We start from the raw sequence: 21,284 nt of genomic DNA on the forward strand, positions 1-21,284 counted from the left end.
GGATGGGAGAAAAACGTGCTCTGGTTTATTGGCATTTCTTTAAACCAACCACAATCGCCTTGGGCGGTGTAAGCGCCGGACGGAGTCACGGTGCCGCTGCAAAATAGCCTCGGGAAGGAACTTGTTTTGGTGGAACATGTGCTTGTTCAAAAGTTGTTTTAGTCATGCATAGGGTTGGGCATCGAGAACCGATTCCTACTTGGAATTGTTTCAAAAATTACGATTCCAGTGGAATCGTTTCTTTATTGGAATCGTTTGGAATAATTTGGAGGATTTGGTTTCAAATCTGATCATAGGTTCCAAAATCGACATGCGCAAGTTTGGGGTCCGTAGCAGCTGGGCACTTGTTGTGTTGCAGCCATGGAGCACAGTAAGCAGCGCTCTAGTGTGGCTTTATTTTACGTTGAAAAAGCCCGGTAAAACTGCAACCCACCATTGAATCAAAATAAAACTTTACTCTTATTTGGGAAATAAGCATGTGACCCGTTTCAACTCCACCCCTCAAAGAATCTGAATCGAGAATTGATAAGAACCGGAATCGAAAGGAAGAATCGCAATTGGAATCAGAATCGTTAAAATCCAAACAATGCCCAACCCTAGTCATGCAACAGAAATCTCAGATTGGACAGATAGTCTAGCTAGCTGTCTGGATTTACTCTGCAGAGATCTGAGGAGCAGTTAACTATAGTCAATAGCCGAATTTCCGGCAGAACGAGAGCAATCCCGGAAGTGGAACATTGTAGATATAGACTACTACTTGAACAGACGATCTATGGTGGCGTTTTACGGGGGGGAGGACAGTCTCTGGAAAGCTCATGGAGTACCTAACAATAATGGGTCATACTTTGAAAAACATGACTGTGTTCAGTGGATTTGGTATTTTGTCTAGTAGATTTGAATATTTCTAGTGTACAAGGGGATATTATATGGCGCTTTTCCATTACATGGTACCAGCTCGACTCGACTTGACTCTACTCGCCTTTTTTGGAAAAAAAGTACCTGGTACCTGCTAACAGGTACTTTTTTTAGTACCTCCTCAGTCGAGGTTCCAAGCGAGCTGAGGTGAGCCGAAACGGTGACGCGAAAGTGACAGACGGGGGTGTCCTGAACAAACCCGCTATTTTTAAACAGTTTAGCCAGCTGTTTTTTTTTTGCTGCCTCCAGCTTAATTTGAAACTAAATGTGTCTTCTGGCAACACACACCTTCGACGTTCTGTGTGTGTTTCACGTTAGGTCACAGTAGTTTACTGCGGCACCGCTTGTTTACAGTTCTGCAGAGGCTCCGGCAGAGCTTTCGCCGTAGCCTAACTACACACACACATGGCCGGCTCCACGCACACACCAGCGCACAAGTATAAACATCAGGCCACTTTTACATAGGCTACACAGGCTACGGCGAAAGCTCTGCGTGGAGCCTCCACAGAACTGTAAAACAAACTCAAGTGGCCTGATGTTTATACTTGTGCGCTGGTGTGTGCATCGATACGGCATAACGACCAGCCACGCTGAGGTGGTACTAAAATCTGCAATGGAAAACGTACGCACAGTCGAGTCGAGTCGAGGCGAGTAGAGTCGAGGCGAGTCGAGCAGGTACCATGTAATGGAAAAACGCCATTAGTTTGATGGTGGTACTAGAAGGAGAAAAAAATGTCAATCTGTTTATTTGGCCAGTAGTTTTCAAAACGTTTTAATTTTAAAGGTTTTCACTGTGACTGACAGACCCGAAATTGGAATGAAAGAAAGAAAACATTGACCAAACGTATAGTCGTGCACCCTACGCACGCAGGCTCAAGACAGCCAGAGCGAGCGCTGCTCAGAGCTCAGAGATGTTTTAGAATGCCCATATTTTACGATGCTAAAATTGCTGTTTATTTACATGGAGTCTGGTGGGTTTAACGAACGCAATTTCGCAGACTTTTTATGTTTAAAAAAAGGATATTACTCTTTAACAGAAAGGTCGACCTCCTTAGAAATCCTTTCCATAATGTTGTCTGACACTTATAATATTAATCTGAGCCTGTCAGCGGCAAAACAAGCACTTTTATGAACGTAAATACAAGCTGGACAATTGTCTTGTTTCGCCGCTGCTGACTGCAGCGATCTCATTTAATACTGGACCAATGTCAAAGGAAAATATTTTCTCAATAGTTTTAATTGTATCCGATACTCAATGAGCTGTTGCAGAAACAAGCCCAGGTGTGAAGCAATAAAGCAAAAGCTGTCAGATAAATGTAGTGCAGTAAACATTACAACATTTCCCTCTGAGGTGTAGTGGAGCACAAGTATGAAGTAGCAGCAGGGGTGATTCTAGGATCAGACCTTTAGGGGGTCTCAGCCCCTATGAGAATGTGACACGGATATAGTGGATGCCCCTTGCTGTGACAAATGGTTTGCAAGAAAATTAACATTGAACTTACATGAAATGTTATCATATTTGCATTCTGCACAAATCTCTGCACACCCATTACTCTCTGTGAAATATCTCACAAACTCTATACTCAACACATGCATCAGTACAACAAGCGGTTCCTGAGTAATACGGTTTTGAAATTGCAACAAAATTTCTACATGGTCTCCAACTTTATAATTTAATCTCATGTAAACTATTTATGTCAGCACAGATATTTTTTGTAAATTGCTTAGCCAGTGTATCCCACCATAATGGTTATTATATTGCCAGATTCCAGACAATCCCACTTACTTATATATATCCCACTTACAAATATGAATATATATTTCTACTGGTATGCTTCCTAGTGATGTTAATGCAAAAATATGAAGAAAAAACTATTCCACCTGTGCGTGCATGGTTAAAATTCTGAAGTGCAAAATAGTTCAGGCTACAGCACAAATATTTCCATCCATAGATAAGAATAATCAAGTCTAACCTCTGAATTTCTTTTCAAAGTGCACCAGATTGATGCATTTAAACGTTAAAATAGACACAATTTTCTTACAGGGGAGCATGACCATGGACCCCCCTAGGGGGGCTTGTTGGGGCACAAGCAGCTCTAGGTCTAATGACGTCCCTGGGGCAGTGTCCCCGTTTTAAGTTTACAAAGATAAAAACATTACCTGTTTTTGAGGTATTTACGCTTCTGAGCTGAAAATGTCCCCGGATTTTGTCTCAGAAATCTGGTCACCTTACTCTACACGCAATAGGATAGCGCTACAACCAACCAGAGCAGTGCTAGTTTATAGATTAAACTTTTGCTGTATCCAGTCGGCACAACTCTGAACACATCTTCCTTTTTTAAGAACGACTTCAGTGCCGTTCTTTGTTCTTTTCTCAAAACAAAGCTTAACTCCAAGTCTTCCAGAGTCACAGCCAAAGCCGATTCCAAAGACCGCTGTTCGCCACCAGCCATCTTCTTTGTTTTCAAGTAGCAGGGAATTCACGTGGAACCGTCGCAACTCTGCCGTTATTATGTTAAGCCCGCCCACTGACTCTATACACGATGTGATTGGCCTGACTAGAGTTTGGTTTTTCCAGCTCGCAACCCAACAGAGAGTTGCTAGACGACCCTGGCTACAAATTACATTTGCTGCCACTAGGGTGCGTCTAGATTTCTAGGCTAATCATAAACCCAATTCACACGGGATTAGTATCACCTGGGGACCTTGTGAGATTTAGAAATGTATTCGCACGGGATAAGCAAATACTGCTTTTAATCAAAATTACTGACATATTTTAACACCGAGAGTTGAGTACCCCAAGGCGCGCGGAGGACGGCCAGGGCGAGGCCGCCGCAGCGCATTGTATCAGGGTTCCGTTTCTTTTTTTTCTGGCAGCAAGGTTGGCTCAGTGTTTGGCACTGCTGCCTCACAGCAAATAGGCACTAAAGAGTTTGATCCCCAGTCCAGGCAGGGCCTTTCTGTGTGGAGTTTGCATGATTTGCATTATTGCATGTGTTTGCGTGGGTTTCCTCCGGGTGCTCCGGTTTCCTCCCACCATAAACACATGCATGCTGGGTAACTAGGACTACAGTTGAAAATTAGCTGTCTGGCTAACATTGGCGCATTTACATTAATGTGCATTGTCCTTTTTTTAAAAAAAACAACACATTTGGATCTCTGGCCTTAAATATAGGGCGTTTATATGACTCTGTGTGGAAATGTTTTCATGCCATGTCAGTGGAAACACCTTGAGAAATGCTCTAATATGTATAATATTAGCTGCTTTTCCCAGCGTACATCCCCTCAGTGGCTGTATCCTGGGGGAGACCATCTGGTGGCTGGTTTTAGTCTACGGGGAGATGGAGGATGCAACACTATGCCTCTATAGCATGCATACACAAATATTTGTATTACAATATTGCCATCTCTACATATATGAATGGATATTTCTAAATTCTCTACTGACAAGCCTTTTCTTACTGAGCTTGGAGAGAAAACCAAGAATACTCAAACAGTTTGTACATTTGTTCCAGCATTTAAATTCATGAATCTGTACACTCAGCATTTAATAACATGAGTCGACTGTTACGACACATCCCAGTTTGTGTCAGCACTATTGTCTCATTACCAGATGGAATATCCTGCACTTAGGTATAGAGTACACAGATAGTTTTTATAAATCTTAAAATTGTCTGACAACCAATTTAATAATATTCAGTCAAATTAAAGCCCCTATTTGTAGAAAAGACTTGACTGGCACCCTCCAATGGTAGTTTAATAAAAAAGGAAGTGTCACCAACAATACAAACAAAAACTGATATCAGATAATTGAAAAGGTACTGTAATCACAAAAACAATTCAAAAAATTAAACAATGGGCCTCATGCAAGAACATTTTCTTAACTTTCTCTTACTTTTTTTTCCATGCGTACCACATCAGAATCAGCAAACGCTCCCATCTTGAGATAACTGCCTAAAAGTAATGAAAGCCATCTGTGAGTAAATGAGATTTGTAAATTACACATGTCCAAAAGGGTTCATTCATAAAAAAGATTAATTAAAGGTCCTATGACATGCTGCTTTTTGGATGCTTTTATATAGGCCTTAGTGGTCCCCTAATACTGTATCTGAAGTCTCTTTTATATAGGCCTTAGTGGTCCCCTAATACTGTATCTAAAGTCTCTTTCCCGAAATTCAGCCTTGGTGCAGAATTACAGCCACTAGAGCCAGTCCCACAATGAGCTTTCCTTAGTATGTGCCATTTCTGTGTCTGTAGCTTTAAATGCTATTGAGGAGGAGAGAGGGGGGGCAAGGTAGAGGGTGGGGGTGTGGCCTTGACCAACTGCCATGATTCGCTTGTTTTCAAGCCATGATGTCTCTCTCTTTCTCATAGGCAGGCCAAATTCTCTGGGCGGGCAAAGCAGAAAAAGGGGAGGTAACCTTCCTCCTTATGACCTCATAAGGAGCAGATTCCAGATCGGCCCATCTGAGCTTTCATTTTCTCAAAGGCAGAGCAGGATACACAGGGCTCGGTTTACACCTATAGCCAGTGGGGGACCATAGGCAGGCTGGGGGAACTCATATTAATGTTAAAAAACCTCATAAAGTGAAATTGTCATGCCATGGGACCTTTAAGAATAACACATAAATAATTAATGTGTAATAATGTAGAAACAGTGCTTTATACATGATTAATTTGAATGATACATGTATTTACTGATACTTGACTAATGCTTCACAGTGTGCAGTTATTATAAAGTGTTACCAAGTTAAGATTTTATGTGGTTGTTAAACATTTCAAATACAGAGTTAACAGGGCTCACTCTGCCTCTGCTAAAGCCACTTTCCTGCTTCACTCTGTGTTTTCATGTATCCTTGTAACAGTTTATTTCCATGCTTTGCTTTTACCCCTACAATGCATGTTCCAGTGGGACAGAATTAACATGTTCATGCATCAACTGAAGGGATGTAAAGTGGTCCCAGAGCAGCCTGTGGTGCCTGCAGCCCAGCCATTCAGGCTATTTGAATACAGCATTGCTTCGTGCAGGGCAAACAGGTTCATCCATGTGGAAGCAGAAGGCGACTTTATTTGCTGCTCCCTGTTTTTCTGGCAGTAACTCACAAACTTTAAGTTCACTTATTATGCATCAAGGTTCTGAAGTCACAGACAGTATTGTGTGTCAACAGTAGCTGGTTCTTATATTCCTGCTCATTTATGTGGCAATCATAATCATTGTCAGCATTGAGACAATGAGTGCAGTATATCAAAATCAAGACCACTTTTCGGCCTCTCTACTCCCCCCATTTACCTTTTTGGGCGGCTGTGGATCAGTGGTAGAGCGGTCGCCTACCAATCGGAGGGTTGGTGGTTCGAGCCCCCGATGCTGCGCCATCGGAGTGTAAATGTGTGTAAATGTTTATCTGATGAGCAGATGGCACCTTGTACGGCAGCCTTGGCCACAGTGTGTGAATGGTGAATGGTTCCTGTATTACGTAAAAGCACTTTGAGTAGTGATTTAGACTAGAAAAGCGCTATATAGAAACAGTCCATTTAGATTTCCTGAAGAGAAATATGAGGTTTTTTTTAGTAGCCTTTAACTCCTTCTATTTTCACACACTATGAAAAAAAAACACCCCACCGGCTCTTCCTGTTTGTTGCCATAAACATTGATGAAAACCTTGTCTCGAGGCTCAAGATAAAATTACATTTCTTCTTCAAGAATAAATGGCCCTAACTACTAAATGATGGCCCTAACTTTCCAAGTAAACATCCATAAAAAAAGCAATGTTCTCATGTTTCAAACAACTAAAACAACCTGTCATGGGCAGCTGCATGTGATGCCGTTTTGTCCTATGCCACTGCAGCAAAAATAACCTCAGTACCTTTAAAAAAGAATTGTTGTTCTGCGAAAAAAAATATTACCCTATGGTGTAATATTAATGAAAATTAAAATAAATGCCATTTTACCTACAAATCAGTGTTTACATGGTTACTTAATACCAGACTGGTTGAAAGATTTGGACCACACGTCAGAAGCTCTCTGCAGCTCCTGCAACCACTGCCAACTAGTGGCCAAATGAAGCCTCATGAAGCTTCGTAAACCATTTTATTTAATTTTCTGAGTCCACCTCATGTCGCTCGTGGTTTAAAGAAAAGGGCTCAAGGAATAGCAATTAAGTGTGCTTTCAGCCCTTTGTTGAACAGAGAGCGCCATCTAGTGGGATCAGAAAATAAAGACAAGGGTTCATGAAGCTTCATGAGGCTTCATTTGGCCATCAATACTCCCAACTGTAATGTCATGGTGCACTGGTAAACTTTTACATCACTGCAGCTGCTGAGAAGTTAAACCACTGGGGGCCAGCGAGGAACAATATGTTCAGCTGCTAAGTTGCACTCTAAAATCCAACTTAAAATCACAGTTTGCCTTTGAAAAGAGTGATAACTTTAAGTACATCCCCTGTTAACGGTAAATAGTAAAGAGAAGCCTGGTAAGCATTTCCAGTAACTAAGAAGCAGTCGATAGAGAGGACGGTTGCCACCAAAAAGCTCGTTTTGCAGTGAAATGGAGTCTAGTGATACTGCAGTCACTGGAGAGCAGCTCCCCCTCATCCTCCACAGTCTGCAAGGGGATATCTTATCTGAGCATAGAATACTGCCTAACGGAGCACGGCTCGGCATTCAAGTCATTAAAAATTAACCAGGTCACTGATTTATTTTGTGATGTTTCCTGAAGAAAAGAGAAGGTTGAAAATGTTCCTTCTGTGCAATTACTATAGAAAGAAGTTCATCAATCAGACAATAAAGGAAGGGAACAATAAGTACGGCATAGAGACAAATGTGAAAAATGAAAAATCTAAGGCGACAGCCAGCCAGTTTAAAATGTAGTAGAATAAGTGGGCAAATAATTGTACTGTGAAATATGGAAAACAGCAAATGGTTGCCAACAGCTAATAAGGGCTTGACAAGCTGAGATCACTGCCAGACTGCAAACTGTCAGGAAAACAAAGCAGGTTCTTTTCCTACAGTGCAGCAGGCAGAGTAGAGCAGGCAGTCTCCAGCATTGTCAGCCCTTGTTTATTCAATCTCTGATTTCTTTCAAATTAGCACCTAAAAGTCACCTTTGGATGTGTGCTCACATCACAACTTAGCATGTTGTTTTTCTCAGCCTGCTTACTCATTGATCGCTGCAAGGTTCAGTGTCAACTCATGTTAAGGGATAGTCACTTTAATTGTGAAACACACTGTTGGCTGCTTTTTGACTCACTCATCTTGCTGGAAGTTTGGACAGCGAAGGGTTTTCATTATTCTGCCCACTGTACAGAATAATTACTTAGTTAACCTGGAATTTTGCTGCCATCCCGCAAGCTACGCTAAAAAAATTTCACTAGCAATATCAGTCAGTCCACCACTTTGGTCCAGGCTGAAAGATCTCAAGCAGGCCTGGAATTTCATCATTTTAGGAGCAAGAAGGCACAAAGGCCAAATGCCAGGGCAGCAAGGCCATCAAATAAAATAATGATTTTAAGTCCACAGAAAGAATGAATTTAACTTAGGTTTGTTACATTAATGTTACAAACAATTGGCTATAATACTCTTTGGGCACGTAACACTTCTTAGGCGACTGGGTCAGCTAAGTCAACTTTGTAGCGATATTCAAGCAATGATTAACAAGTTTCTTGTCTCATTCGTTTGCAAATTTATCAAACTTTCTTGCCTCCGCTCAGTCTTCTCAGATTTCACTCAGTCACAGCTTTTGCAGCAGTAGCACATCAGGATGAGTTTGATTAAGTCTCTTGGTTGGTTAGATTTGTGTCAAACTATCGATATTAAACAGCCTGGTTTTCTAGTAGTTCATACCAGGCTGGAAATCCAACCCACCACTGGTTATGTGCGCAGCGATGCACTTGATGTTGCCCAATAAGAGTTCAGAATCTTAACAAAAGACACTTGTGTCTAAAACCCGTATTGACAGGAAAGGGCATGGGGGCCATGGCCCTCATGGCCTCCATGAAATTCATGCCCTGATCTCAAGAACTATTGGGTTGATTGCCATGAACCTTTGTATAGACATCCATGTTCCCAGAGGAATCTTTAAGTCTTTGTTGATCCTCTTGACTTTTCCTCTAACACCATCCTGAGGTTAGAGTGAAATATCTACACAACTATAGGATGGATTGTCATGGAATTTGGGGCACACATTCATGCCCACCTCAGGATGAATTGTAATAATACTGCTTTACTGATCCCTTTTTTTCCTATAACACCATCATCAGGTCAACATTTTAATTTATTTATGGTTTATGACCAAATACCTAAAAACTAAAGACATTCCCATCAGCCTCAGCTGTACTTTGTGTTTAGTGCTAATATACAAATATTAGCAAGCTCAAGCTAAACTAAGATGAACATGGTAAACATTATACCTGCTTTTGTGCTTCTCTTCATAGTCGTCAGATTCATCTACCAACCCTTATAGAGCTGGCTCAGGTTTGCCTTGGACCAGCTCTTAGTTATGCTACTCATGCCCCAGAAATGCTTGTTACTAACTTAGCTCTAGGGAGCTTATTCCCCGGAGCCCTTATTTTTTCTCGCCTTGCAGTTTTCCTTGGATTAGTGTGGCACCTAAATCATGGTTGCAGCTGTCGCCGTGGTCCTGCTCAGCGCCCTGCTATGCCATGAACTACTACAACTACTATTTCTAGTCAAAGTTCCATTATCTTTATTGTGACTATAATTGCCACTGTTCATCACACCCCCAACTAGCACCGTCAGACACCTGCCCACCAAGAGCCAAGGTCTGTCTGAGGTTTCTGCCTAAAAGGGAGTTTTCCTCACCACTGTCGCACTAAATGCTTGCTCTTGGGGGAATTGTTGGAATTGTTGGGTCTTTGTAAATTATAGAGTGTGGTCTAGACCTACTCTATCTGTAAATTGTCTTGAGATAACTTGTGTAATGATATGATACTATAAATAAAATGGAATTGAATTGAACTAAACAGCAAGACGTTGACGTTACTGTGAACATGTTAGCATGCTAACGTTAACAAATAAATAAATAACTAAAGTTGATTAATTAAGTGAAATTCCAAATAAATCTGTAAAGATGATGTAACTTGATAGGCCCATAAATGACAGCTGAACATACAGTACGTATTGCCTCATTAATTTGCTGTGGCTAACACCCGAGGAGGCATTTTTTCATGACACAGCACGAGCACAAAAAAAAATCCTCAAGCGGTTTTCTACTGCATTATCTATCGTTTCACCGTGTGGGGAATCGACAAATTGGCGCCCCTGCTTGCTGAGAAGGTACCGTGCACAGAGAAGCTGTGTGAGAAGGGGAAAGGGGAGGGGGGAGCAGGGGACAGTTGGTGCTCCGCTAATACTGAGCGCCCACGAAGCTGTTCGCGGTTATGTGTCGGAAAAGTTAAACTTTTCATCTCCAATCCTATCCTGAGTTGAAAGATAGCCTACTTTACGGCTTTATTATTGAGTTGATAGGAGTGTGTGTTCGTTTTTGACTACTTTTTTTTTTAAAGGGCGTGCGCCTGTGAGCACCCACGGAGGAAAACAAATCGGCGCCTATGTTGCTTGGTCTCCCAAATGGAAATGTCCAGACAAGGGGAGGAACGGGGGATGATAAGGAGCTATCGGAGATCTACCCCAACTTTTGGACTGCTCTCAGGATTGCACTTCCTCTGCCAGTCACTGACTCAAGCAGAGAGGAGCTTTTCAAAACTAAAGTTGATCAAGTCATACCTGAGGTCAACCATGTCCCAGGAACGGCTCACTGGCCTTTTCATCAGTATTAATTAGGGCTGTCAAAATAATGCGTTAATTTCGATTAATTAATCTGAGAAAAAATAACGCGTTAAAAAAAATAACGCAGATTAATCCATTCCATATTGACGTTTGACCCGGAACCGTTCTAGCCACCATTTGACTGTTAAATGAAGGAGGGAGACGAGAATGTGCTGCCTGGATCATTAATTGGAACATTTACTTGTAAAAATCTTCTTCCTGCCAACCCTGGCTACCGAAATCTGGTGCCACTGATATGTCTGCACTTCTCTCTGATGCTCTGAAGACGATACAGGCAACAAAACACCGCTGCATGTGACGCTAATTAACACGACAGCAGCTAACGTTAACCTACCGCTAGCTAGCTAACACTATACTCAACAGCAGCTAATGTTAGCCTACCGCTAGCTAGTAGCTGGATTAAACACGGTTAAAATGCTGACAGCTAACGCTAAACGGTATAAAGTTTGACTGTGTTTTACTGTAGAGGATTCAACACATGTAACAATCTGCAGCTGCCGTCGGAAAAACAAAATGGTGCATTCAATGAAACTGGTAAACTACAGCCTCGTGGTGCATTTAAAGTTATTGTAAATGTCCCTTTCCCATCTGGTGGTTGTTTTTGTCGTTCAACAGCAATTTAAATAAGTTAATGTTATTGTTATACATTATTATTAAATAATTTCATTTTGACCATATGGCCTTAGCAATAAACAAGCCATTATTTAATGTCACCAACTGTTGTTTAGTACCCTTTTTTTTCTTTTCTTTTTTTACTTTCTTAAAAAGTATCGGTTCAGGCACCGTTAATTATGTATGCGATTAATTTCGATTAATTAATCACAGAGTATGTAATTAATTAGATTACATTTTTTAATCGATTGACAGCCCTAGTATTAATCATCCAATAGAGGAGCAGATTTCATACGATAACATCATTAATGATTTTGCATCAAGAAAGGCCAGAAAGGTCAGGTTTTAGTTTAGTTATTTATTCTATATTTTATTTGTATATTATTTTTAATATTTTATATTGTTGTTGCTCTCTGCTCTTGTTACATTTTTTATATATCTGATTGTTTATATTTTTGGCACATTTATATATATATATATATATATATATATATATATATATATATATACATATATATATACATATATATATATTATAACAACATAAGTGAAAGATAAAATTATATTTCTCAATTGCACAAATCTTTCATTCATCAGACATTTGAAAAACACACTTAAGAGAATCCAGTTATTTAACTATTGCAATTACAACAGGAAACCCACTTTATAAGTTGCACAATCTCCACCTCCAACATTTTCAAAAGACAATGAACACAATTCTGCACAAAATATGGCAGTATAAGTAATCAGAACTTAAAATAAATATACAATATAATATAATAATTTCTAATAATTCTGCAATTTTGTGTGTTTGTTTTTTTGGGGTGTCGAAGGGGGTCTCACCCTGGGTGTAATTCAATGTAGAACCACATTTATTTACATTCATTGATACAAAAGATGAAGAAGGTTAATGGCAACTTTGAGCTATCAGAAAACAGTTTTTATACTGAGTAACAAAATTTAACTTGTCAATGATTATATTTAGAACATCATTCAGGAAACATAAAAGAACTAACGTTGCTGGGGCACATCCATATCCAGTGACAGCAACTGATGCTCTGCTGTTTGTAGCTATTTCCAAATTAGTGTAACAATTTAATCAATTTCAATTAAAGGGTTTTTTCACTTTGATTCAATGCAAACGTAATAAAGCCGGTGGTTATCAGAGACAGTTGAAAGCACCTCAAACAAATTAGCCACAGCAATTTAATAAGAGACCGGGGTTGGCATCACTGCGGCTTCACTAAAAGAGCAGGACTTTGTTAGCAAGCAGACACCGTGTGACAATAATTACACTGTTGTAAAAAAAGAAATGTGGGTTTTAACAGGAGAATAGAGGTCATGACTGTGTAATCAGCGGAAATCTTTAAATCTTCAAATCAAAAACGGTCCTGTTTTAAAAGGAGAGTGAGAAAGAAAGAAGTAATTGTGTTAAACATGGATGTCAGTCCTGATGCTCATCAGCCTTTGAAAGTCGATGTAGCCTTTCTTTCTACCTTTTTTGGAAAGGTATTAAACAGCAGAAGTTTAATAGAATGTCTAAAAACACAACCAATACTGACACATTAAGCTGTTTCCATCAGTGGCATTTTAAAATGGGAAATATGCAAGGGCAGGGCTAGAAGGGGGGCACGGGGTGGCACCACCCCCCTCCCCACCCCCCCATCCACTGGGCTACAGTGCTGTAAATCTGACTGAAAGATTTCCATTGGATCAGAGTACTGTCACTTGGCTGCCTGTTCTGCCAATCTTCCCAGCCCTTGCCACGTGATCAATTAATGTTTCCATGATGACTATCTAAAATTCTGATACCATGGAACCAGCACTGGAATTGTTTTTTTAAAAAGTGGCAGACTGACAGGCTGGCTACATTGCACGCGTAACATATGCAGATCGGATCCAACACTACGCTTTCACTATAATCTATGAAACTGGCGGCATCGGACATTAGAGCAGCGTGTAGTAGTGCTTATGCTCCGCGGAGATCCGCTCTACAAGTGTAAAAACAGGACAATCGGATCAGTCAGATGTCGCAATCGCGCCAATTCACGTGAGAGAGCTTGTTTCCGATTTGAAGATGAGACTCGAACATCTCACATTTACCAACAAAACGTACAGCGAAAGACCGTGCAAAACATTTCAGACCTCCCTGCCAACCTGTATACATTTTAACATCAATGTACGCTGTAACGTTTTGTCACTCTAAAGTCAGCGGCTGCTGTTTCAATCCTGTCGGCTGTATGCAGCGGGCAGGGGCGGGGCTGCTGCTCATACAGTTCCCCCCGCTACTGACGTACACATACACGGTGGATGCAGGAAAAACCGGAGATGAGACGACACAATGACCTAAATTTAGGACAGCTACGCTCGTTATTGTAGTTGCAATGATAAGTTAAAGTCCAATAAGTACTTTATCAAACCGTATGAATGTTTGTCCCAGGCCAGGATAGGAAATTAACTAACAAGCCACTGACACATATGTTCAAATTTGATTCATTCAATAAATTATTTTTTTTGGTCTTAAATCCACCAGCCATTTTCATATTATACCAACATTTACAGCATCCTGAGCCTTTTTGTTAAGGTTACTAGGAAATCTCAGCCCAGAGTAGTTTTATTCTCCCCGAAACAAGTTTCCTTTTTATTTTTAAAGAACTATACAAAAAAAATTGCAACTTTTTTTGCAACTTTCACTGTCTCCCGCCACTTCATTGATGGACTGATATACAGGAAACGACTTAATGACAATTAATGACTGTCAATGAGTGTATTGGCAGTTTCAATTTGTGAGTTTCTGTTTTTATTTCTTGATTCCCTCACCTGCGTCATCTGATAACAGATGACAGTAGATTGATGTTTCACTGGCTTCAATGAAATAGCAACATAAAACACTGCGCTTTCAAGCCGCAGAGAGGAGTTCACGTCACATCGAAAACAAAATACTTTCACCCAGGAAATGCTCGTTCGTTCCTCGGGAGTGTTTTAATCCAAACCTCAATCTTTCTCCTAAACTGAACTAGTTGTTTTGGTGCCTAAACTTAACTTTCATCTCCGCATGACACTCACTTTTTCAGGCTAAACTCCACTACCACGGCCCATATCATCTGGTGGTGTCTGTAGCTGGCTCGCAGTCACCTATTGGTGGATATACAACTGCCGCTGGTAATCGGCATCCCGGAGCTCTGTAGTGGCTAAATACAACCAGCAACTGCTGCTAGGATTCTCATGAACGGGTTTATATGATATTGTACAAACACTTTACACAATAATTTGTATATCTTATGAAATTATGGCGACCGCCAACCGGTCACGTGCTGAAGTTTATTACAGTTAAGTTTAGTCGAGAAAAGGTGACTGTGGGCCAGGTACTGGTCACCGTGAGGCGACGGTCTTTTCAGCGGACGTTACAGTTAAAGGGCAATTCCGGCGCAAAACGAACCTAGGGGTTATTAACAGATGTGTACCCACTCTGTCGTTCTCTAGGACATGTTTTCATGCTAATTGAATGAGTTTGTAGCTCGAAAGACGCTAGCGCGGACCGCTGATTAGCTTACAACGCTAGTATTCGGGGCACAGGGAAAGTAAAAACAAATCGCTATTTATACCACTAAAAAGGCTCAAAATATCACCAAACTTCAATGGTAGCATAATGAGGGTCCCAAAATGTTAACCGAAGCATTGAGAACTTTGTAAGTGTGCAGACAGTTTATTGAACGAAGAGCTGCGGGAGCTCCGTGAAAGGGCTACGAGAGAGAGAGAGCTACCGGTAGTCAATGCCGCAACACAGCCTCGTACTTCGGGAAACTGGTGGTGTACCTGCGGACATTGTGAAGCTATGGCCACCGAACAGGAGTGTCTGTGTTACAAGGAGTGGGACCTGTTGCGTCGCGATGCCCAAGAGACGCAGTGTTTTGTACAGTCTGAAGATTTCCCCTCTCTGATAAACAGGGCTGTACTGGCGACCCAGACCGGAGGGACCAGATGGACAGCTATCCACTGAGTAAGTACACTAGACAAGTTATACAGAGTGCGATTATTTCAGATATATTGAGCAAATTGCTTTTGATTTTAGTTTGCATCGCCAGCTGTAAGTCATGATTGGTTTCCAAGACGGCGGCGGCATGTAAACATGAACGCGAGTGTCTTTATAATCTATCTTTTCAATAAACTGTCTGTACACTTACAAAGTTCTCAATGTTTCGGTTAACATTTAGGGACCCTCATTATGCTACCATTGAAGTGTGGTGATATTTTGAGCCTTTTTAGTGGTATAAATAGCGATTCGTTTTTATGTTCCCTGTGCCCCGAATACTAGCGTTGTAAGCTAATCAGCGGTCCGCGCTAGCATCTTTCAAGCTTCAAACTCATTGGATTAGCATGAAAACATGTCCCAGTGAGCGACAGAGTGGGTACACATCTGTTAATAACCCCTAGGTTCGTTTTGCGCCGGAATTGTCCTTTATCCAACAAAAGGTGACTGTCATGCAGCGACGACAATTAACATTAGGCACCAAAACTGTTACATTCTGTTAAGAATAAAAAAAGATTGTGGTTTGGTTTAAAACACTGTTCCCCCTTAAGGTCTTATACAGCAGTGGTCAATGTAATACATATGTGGAATACATCACACACACACACACACACACACACACACACACACACACACACACACACATACACATACACACACACAAACAGCAAGTGCCTCTATAACTGCTCACCATGAAGGGAATAAAATCCCGGTAGGAGAAACTCCTACCAAAATGAAAAACCTTTTCATTCTCCATTGTTTGAAAAAAGGAATGAGTGTAGTTTTCACAGTTGGAGGTGAAACACTAAGTGCTGCACATTGTCACCGGAGTTCAGTAAATTGTGCAATTTGCAACTGGAACATACAAAAGTGTTACAAGAGTACAGTTTTACCACACCTATGTGTCTTTTTCTGCAAATCACCAAACTCCTGCTGAGTAGGTTAAAATTTGAGTACCACTCAGCCAACAGGAAGTAGGCCCGCAAAAACAGGACAGATGTAGAAGAACAGAACACTGGGCAGTCACAACAGCAACTGATAAGTACTCAATACTCCGCATGTTTATCACAGGAAAACAATGATGATGAAGACACTTTGGGTCTCATGCAAGAACCACAATGCATTCTTAAGTGGCATTGTAACACTGCTGTGGACCAGGATCAGGGTCAAGATAAGGGGTCAACAGGGCTGACAGGGGTATCATATGGGCATACTGTTTTAAGTGCTTTCGGCCAAAAGAGGGAGAAAATGGAATGATATTTAAACAAAGATTTACATGCAAATCTGTTGCTCAGGATGGACTCAATAAATGTGTGAGTCATGAACGGAGCCGGGCCACTGGGCTTTAACATTAGTTATGATTTGTGTTTCATCACATGTGATCTTGGCACTGCAGATGATTGAGAGTAATTAGCTGCAGTATATTGTGCTGGATGGTTTTTGCTAATTGAAGAAAGTAGCCTATAATATTCCTACACATTACTGCTATGGAAAGACTTGCTATTTACATAGTCTCCTTCATTTACTGAAGGAGTGGTGATGTCATCAGTGATTTCTAACAGTCACTGCAATCCTATGGAATATTCCTCTTTGATAATCCTTATAAGTGTGTGCCCAGTGAAAACTATAAAAATCTGCAATAGCAGTTTCAGTGCAAGGGTCCCTTTTCCAATAGCTCTAGAAGTTGTGGCTTTTCCAATATGTGTTGCCAATATTATACAAGAAAAAAAACAAAGGACAACACAACGAATTTGCTCTCACCTGAGGGCACATCCACCATGTGTGATATAGAGGGCAATGAATGATCAGATAAATGATTTATGAACATTCAACAAGGTAGAATATTAGAATATGGTATATTATAGCACATGCAAAGGGGATCTGATCATCCTTTCCTGACCTAAGGCTTTGCAAATGAATTGTGCTTCAATATCTAGGATAATCAAGGAAAGCGTCTGTCTCCAAGATCCTTCAGATAGAAAAGCAGGGTTTGTTGAAGAAAACCTGTCAGCAAGGTACGGTTTGCAGAGTAAGTACCACAGTAACTGACCCAGAGTTAAAGTGATTAGTGACTGTGACTATTATACCTACTATTGTACTGTGTGTGTATCAAAGCCTGATATCTTATTCCATTAAAGTTACAGAAAAAAGACGTAATCAGATTACTAATACATTTATTTAAAATTGGGATTATCAACAGGATTACAATTTTAAAATACATTTTAAAAATAAATAACAATACACTACTGTAGTTATGAGTTGTGTACAACGGCGTATCAGGGCCATTGTAGGAAGAAATTACGGAGCCGGGGGAGACCGTCATATAAGTCATTTTAATTAGGTTGATGATTACTGCACATATGAAGCTGAACAGAATGGGATTTACATGGCAAGCAAAGGGCACATTAAGAAAAGGAAAGAGCTACTGTCAATAGCTAGGTAGCATGCACTGATATATCTGATATAAATGAATCAATACTAAATACTGTATTTCTCATTTACCTTAAAGGGTAACTACCGTTTGATTCAACCTGAACCCTATTTTCCTGTTTTTGGGTCTAAGTGACTGATGGGAACAACAATTTTTGACACTGGTCCAGTATTAAGCAAGATCGCTGCAGTCGGCAGCGGCGAAACAAGCTGCGATGTAAGTTAATAGGGCAATTGTCCAGCTTGTATTTACCTTCACCAAAGTGCTCGTTTTGCCACTGACAGGCTCAGATTAATATTCTAAGTGTCTGACAACATCATGGAAAGGATTTCTAAGGAGGTCGAACTTTCTGTTAAAGAGTAAGATCCTTTTTTTAAACAAAAACATCCGCGAAATTGCGTTTGCTAAAGCCACCAGACTCCATGTAAATAAACATTAATTTTAGCATCATAAAATACACTTCATTCAAAGTCGACAGAAACAAAATAAAACGTTTTGGGTCGTCTTTCCACTTTTCCAACCGTCACAACTCTAATTTTGGTTGAAATAAACACATAGTTTACCGATTTATATGTGAAAATATGTTGGCTCTATACACGCTAAAAGTGTTTGTTTTTTTTTTAAATGGCGTCTGGTGTGTTTAGTGCTAGCGACCTCAAAGCTGTTTCTGGTTAAACAGAAAGGGCTTAAATAGGTTCTAAAAAGGTCTATCTCTGTAGGGATCCTTTCCATAACCTTGTTAGACACTTAGAATAATAATCTGAGCAAAAACAGAACTTTTATTGGACCAAATTGACGATGCACATTTGCCCTTTAGGGTTACATTGCAGCCCGGTCTGTGGCTGCAATAATGTGCTCATGCTTAATACTGGACCAATGTCAAAGATTGTTGTTACCATCAGTCACTTACACACAAAAACATAAGAAAATAGGATCCAGGAAAAATTCCCAAAATTACCCTTTAACAGTAACTCCATCATCATAATGATGTTTGTAGTAGTAGAATTGATGCATGCAGAAACAAAGAGCAGGGCTGGTGACTGAGGAAGCAGCAACTAACTCGGGATAATGAGCAAGCTGACATAGAAAACCATGATTAATTCACAAGCTACAATTCTATTACAGTCAAACATACAAATAAGGCAATTGCTGTGAAAAATGACTTTAACAGAATTTTTACATTTGTATAAATGGCCAAATGTCACTTTTTGCATATTCACATTCATTCTTGCATTAAGAAGTACACTTGCTGTATATTTTCTCTGCTGTATTGTTTTATGGGAATCATTTACACAAATCTAAAGCATTATTAGTGGTCCTGTCTGCAGGATCATATGTGATGCATCATATCAGTCAGTGTGTATATTAATGTGTGATGTAGGTGTAGGTCAGGTGGAGTATTGTGAGTTGGTGTTGGTGAGTAGGCTTGGCTCTCTGGGGGGAGCAGAGAGACAGCATGCAGGATGATGGGATCCAGTAGATCTAATGATGCCATAAAGTAGTCCTGCTCATTGCTTTGCACAGGCTGTTCTCATGAACCATTTGTACATATAGCTATGAAAAGTAATAATGCATTGTAAATTCAATTGGCCAAAAGTGTATGTATTCCACTAGTTATTACTGTCAGCAGCACATTGACTGCTGCTGTACAAGAGCGTGAAGATCCGCATAGGGAGGAGGTCGGGGGAGATGCGTGGGTCCTAAAACACAGTGCTTTCAAGTAGGGGAGCGGAGTTTGTGATCCGGAAGAGGAAAACACAAGACTTTCACCAAGGAAACGGGTGTTTGTACCGGGAGTACTACTTAAAGACCAATTTAACCCAAACCACAATCTTTTTTCTAATCTTCACTAGTTGTTTTGGTGTCTAAACTTAACTTTCGTCTCCATAGGACGGTCAATTTTTGCCAGATGACAAACCATATAATGTCAGGGCACAGTACATAATGTCATATCACCTAACACTACTAACATTTAGGGATTGCACAGAATTAGTATACACAGGCGTTGGTGCCCATGGACCTCCAGCTGTATGGTTTTCAATTCACACTGAGTCACAAACTGTGAGGGAAATAACTGGTTTTCCAAGTCAATGAGTTAGAATACACAAATTAATAATCGGGAGGTCTCAGACTCATCAAGTCAATGAGAAAGTCATTAATAGGGTAGGTTGTTTACCCCCTTTTGAATAGGCCACCAGAAAATGGTAACAAGTCACATGCAATTATAAATGTTAAAACGTCATTAATAAGAGGGTTTAAGGGGGTTCTGCAACAAACAATATAGACATTTAACACCAAATATTCAAAAAACACTCCTCTGCTCCTCACAACAGTGCTTCTCAGGTGCTAACCTTGTTATTTGTACACGCTGTGACTATACAAATCCAGTGCTCAAATTACGTGGGAGCCAGAGGGAGCCGAGCTCCCATAGAGTGAGGGCTGGCTCCCATGAAAGCAACAAAGTCAAAAATCTGAGGGGGTCTCTCATATCTGAAGGTGTCTGCCATATGTGGCATTGTAATTTAATCTTAAACAACATTATCCATCCCTGTGCGGTCTCTTAACATTAAAGATGTTAAATTAAAATATAAAATATAGGCTACTACGGAATGTAGACCTGAGCCTACCCTACGCTCATGAACGCAGCATGACTGCACTTCACCACCACACCACTAGGCTATGTGAGCAAACCGCATAGGCTACGATCGGTTTGACAGCACTCGCAAGTCCGAAGAAGTCACCTTGCTTTAGCTTAATGTGCTTTTGAGGTAAATACCACCAATACATCTTAAATAAATAAATCTGTAGCTATCCTCTGCCATTCAGAGCTGCGGAAAAGTTCCCAGATATTTTTGAAACACCTGTCAGCAATACAATGCAATCTCTGATGGCGGAATATTCAGTGAATAGGCTACCCGACAACATCAGTGAAAATTCCAAAATTGTTCGTCTATTTATTTCCATGGTTCAAGGCACGAGACGACTGAACACCCAGGTGTTGTTATCACTACGTGTACATTATAAGACTAGTAAACATAGACAGTTTAGTTTCATAGTTTGGCTGTGCAATGGCTTTATTCATTTCTGCCAGTTAGTGCATTTTCCCTGTGTATAAGTTAAAGACTACATGCATTATTGTGTTTGACACTGAGAATATCTGAGACGGTGGTCTAGTTCAAATGAGTTACGTTTTATTTCATTGTGAAATTGAGAATGACACTATAAAATGAAATAGACTAAATTGTTTAGTCTATTTCTTTGTATTGCGAAATTGAAATGAAATACGGACTATTACAATCAATAATATGTTGAAATTAATTAAAAGGAATCCATTTCTGTAAAAATAAATCTCTCTGTCTGTTGTGTGCGTGTGTCAAGTTATAGCCTAGGCCTATATAGCCTTGTTAGGCTATGTGCAGGGTGTGCCAACCTTTTTTTATGAGATAGAGAGACCCCCTTAAAGACAAAAAGATAATTCGAGCACTGTACAAA

General features: G+C 40.3%; 1 long non-coding RNA gene across 1 annotated transcript; it reads left to right on the top strand.

Moving 5' to 3' along the window:
- The first annotated feature begins 968 nt into the window (after positions 1-968).
- LOC118496293 lies at positions 969-18,835 on the top strand. Its single transcript, XR_004898837.1, has 4 exons — positions 969-1,086; positions 9,901-9,902; positions 16,776-16,780; positions 18,824-18,835. It is a non-coding gene; the product is annotated as an uncharacterized LOC118496293 (long non-coding RNA).
- The last annotated feature ends 2,449 nt before the right edge of the window (positions 18,836-21,284 follow it).

This window comes from Sander lucioperca, chromosome 11 (genome assembly GCF_008315115.2).
Source record: "Sander lucioperca isolate FBNREF2018 chromosome 11, SLUC_FBN_1.2, whole genome shotgun sequence".
NCBI classification, from domain to species: Eukaryota; Metazoa; Chordata; class Actinopteri; order Perciformes; family Percidae; genus Sander; species Sander lucioperca.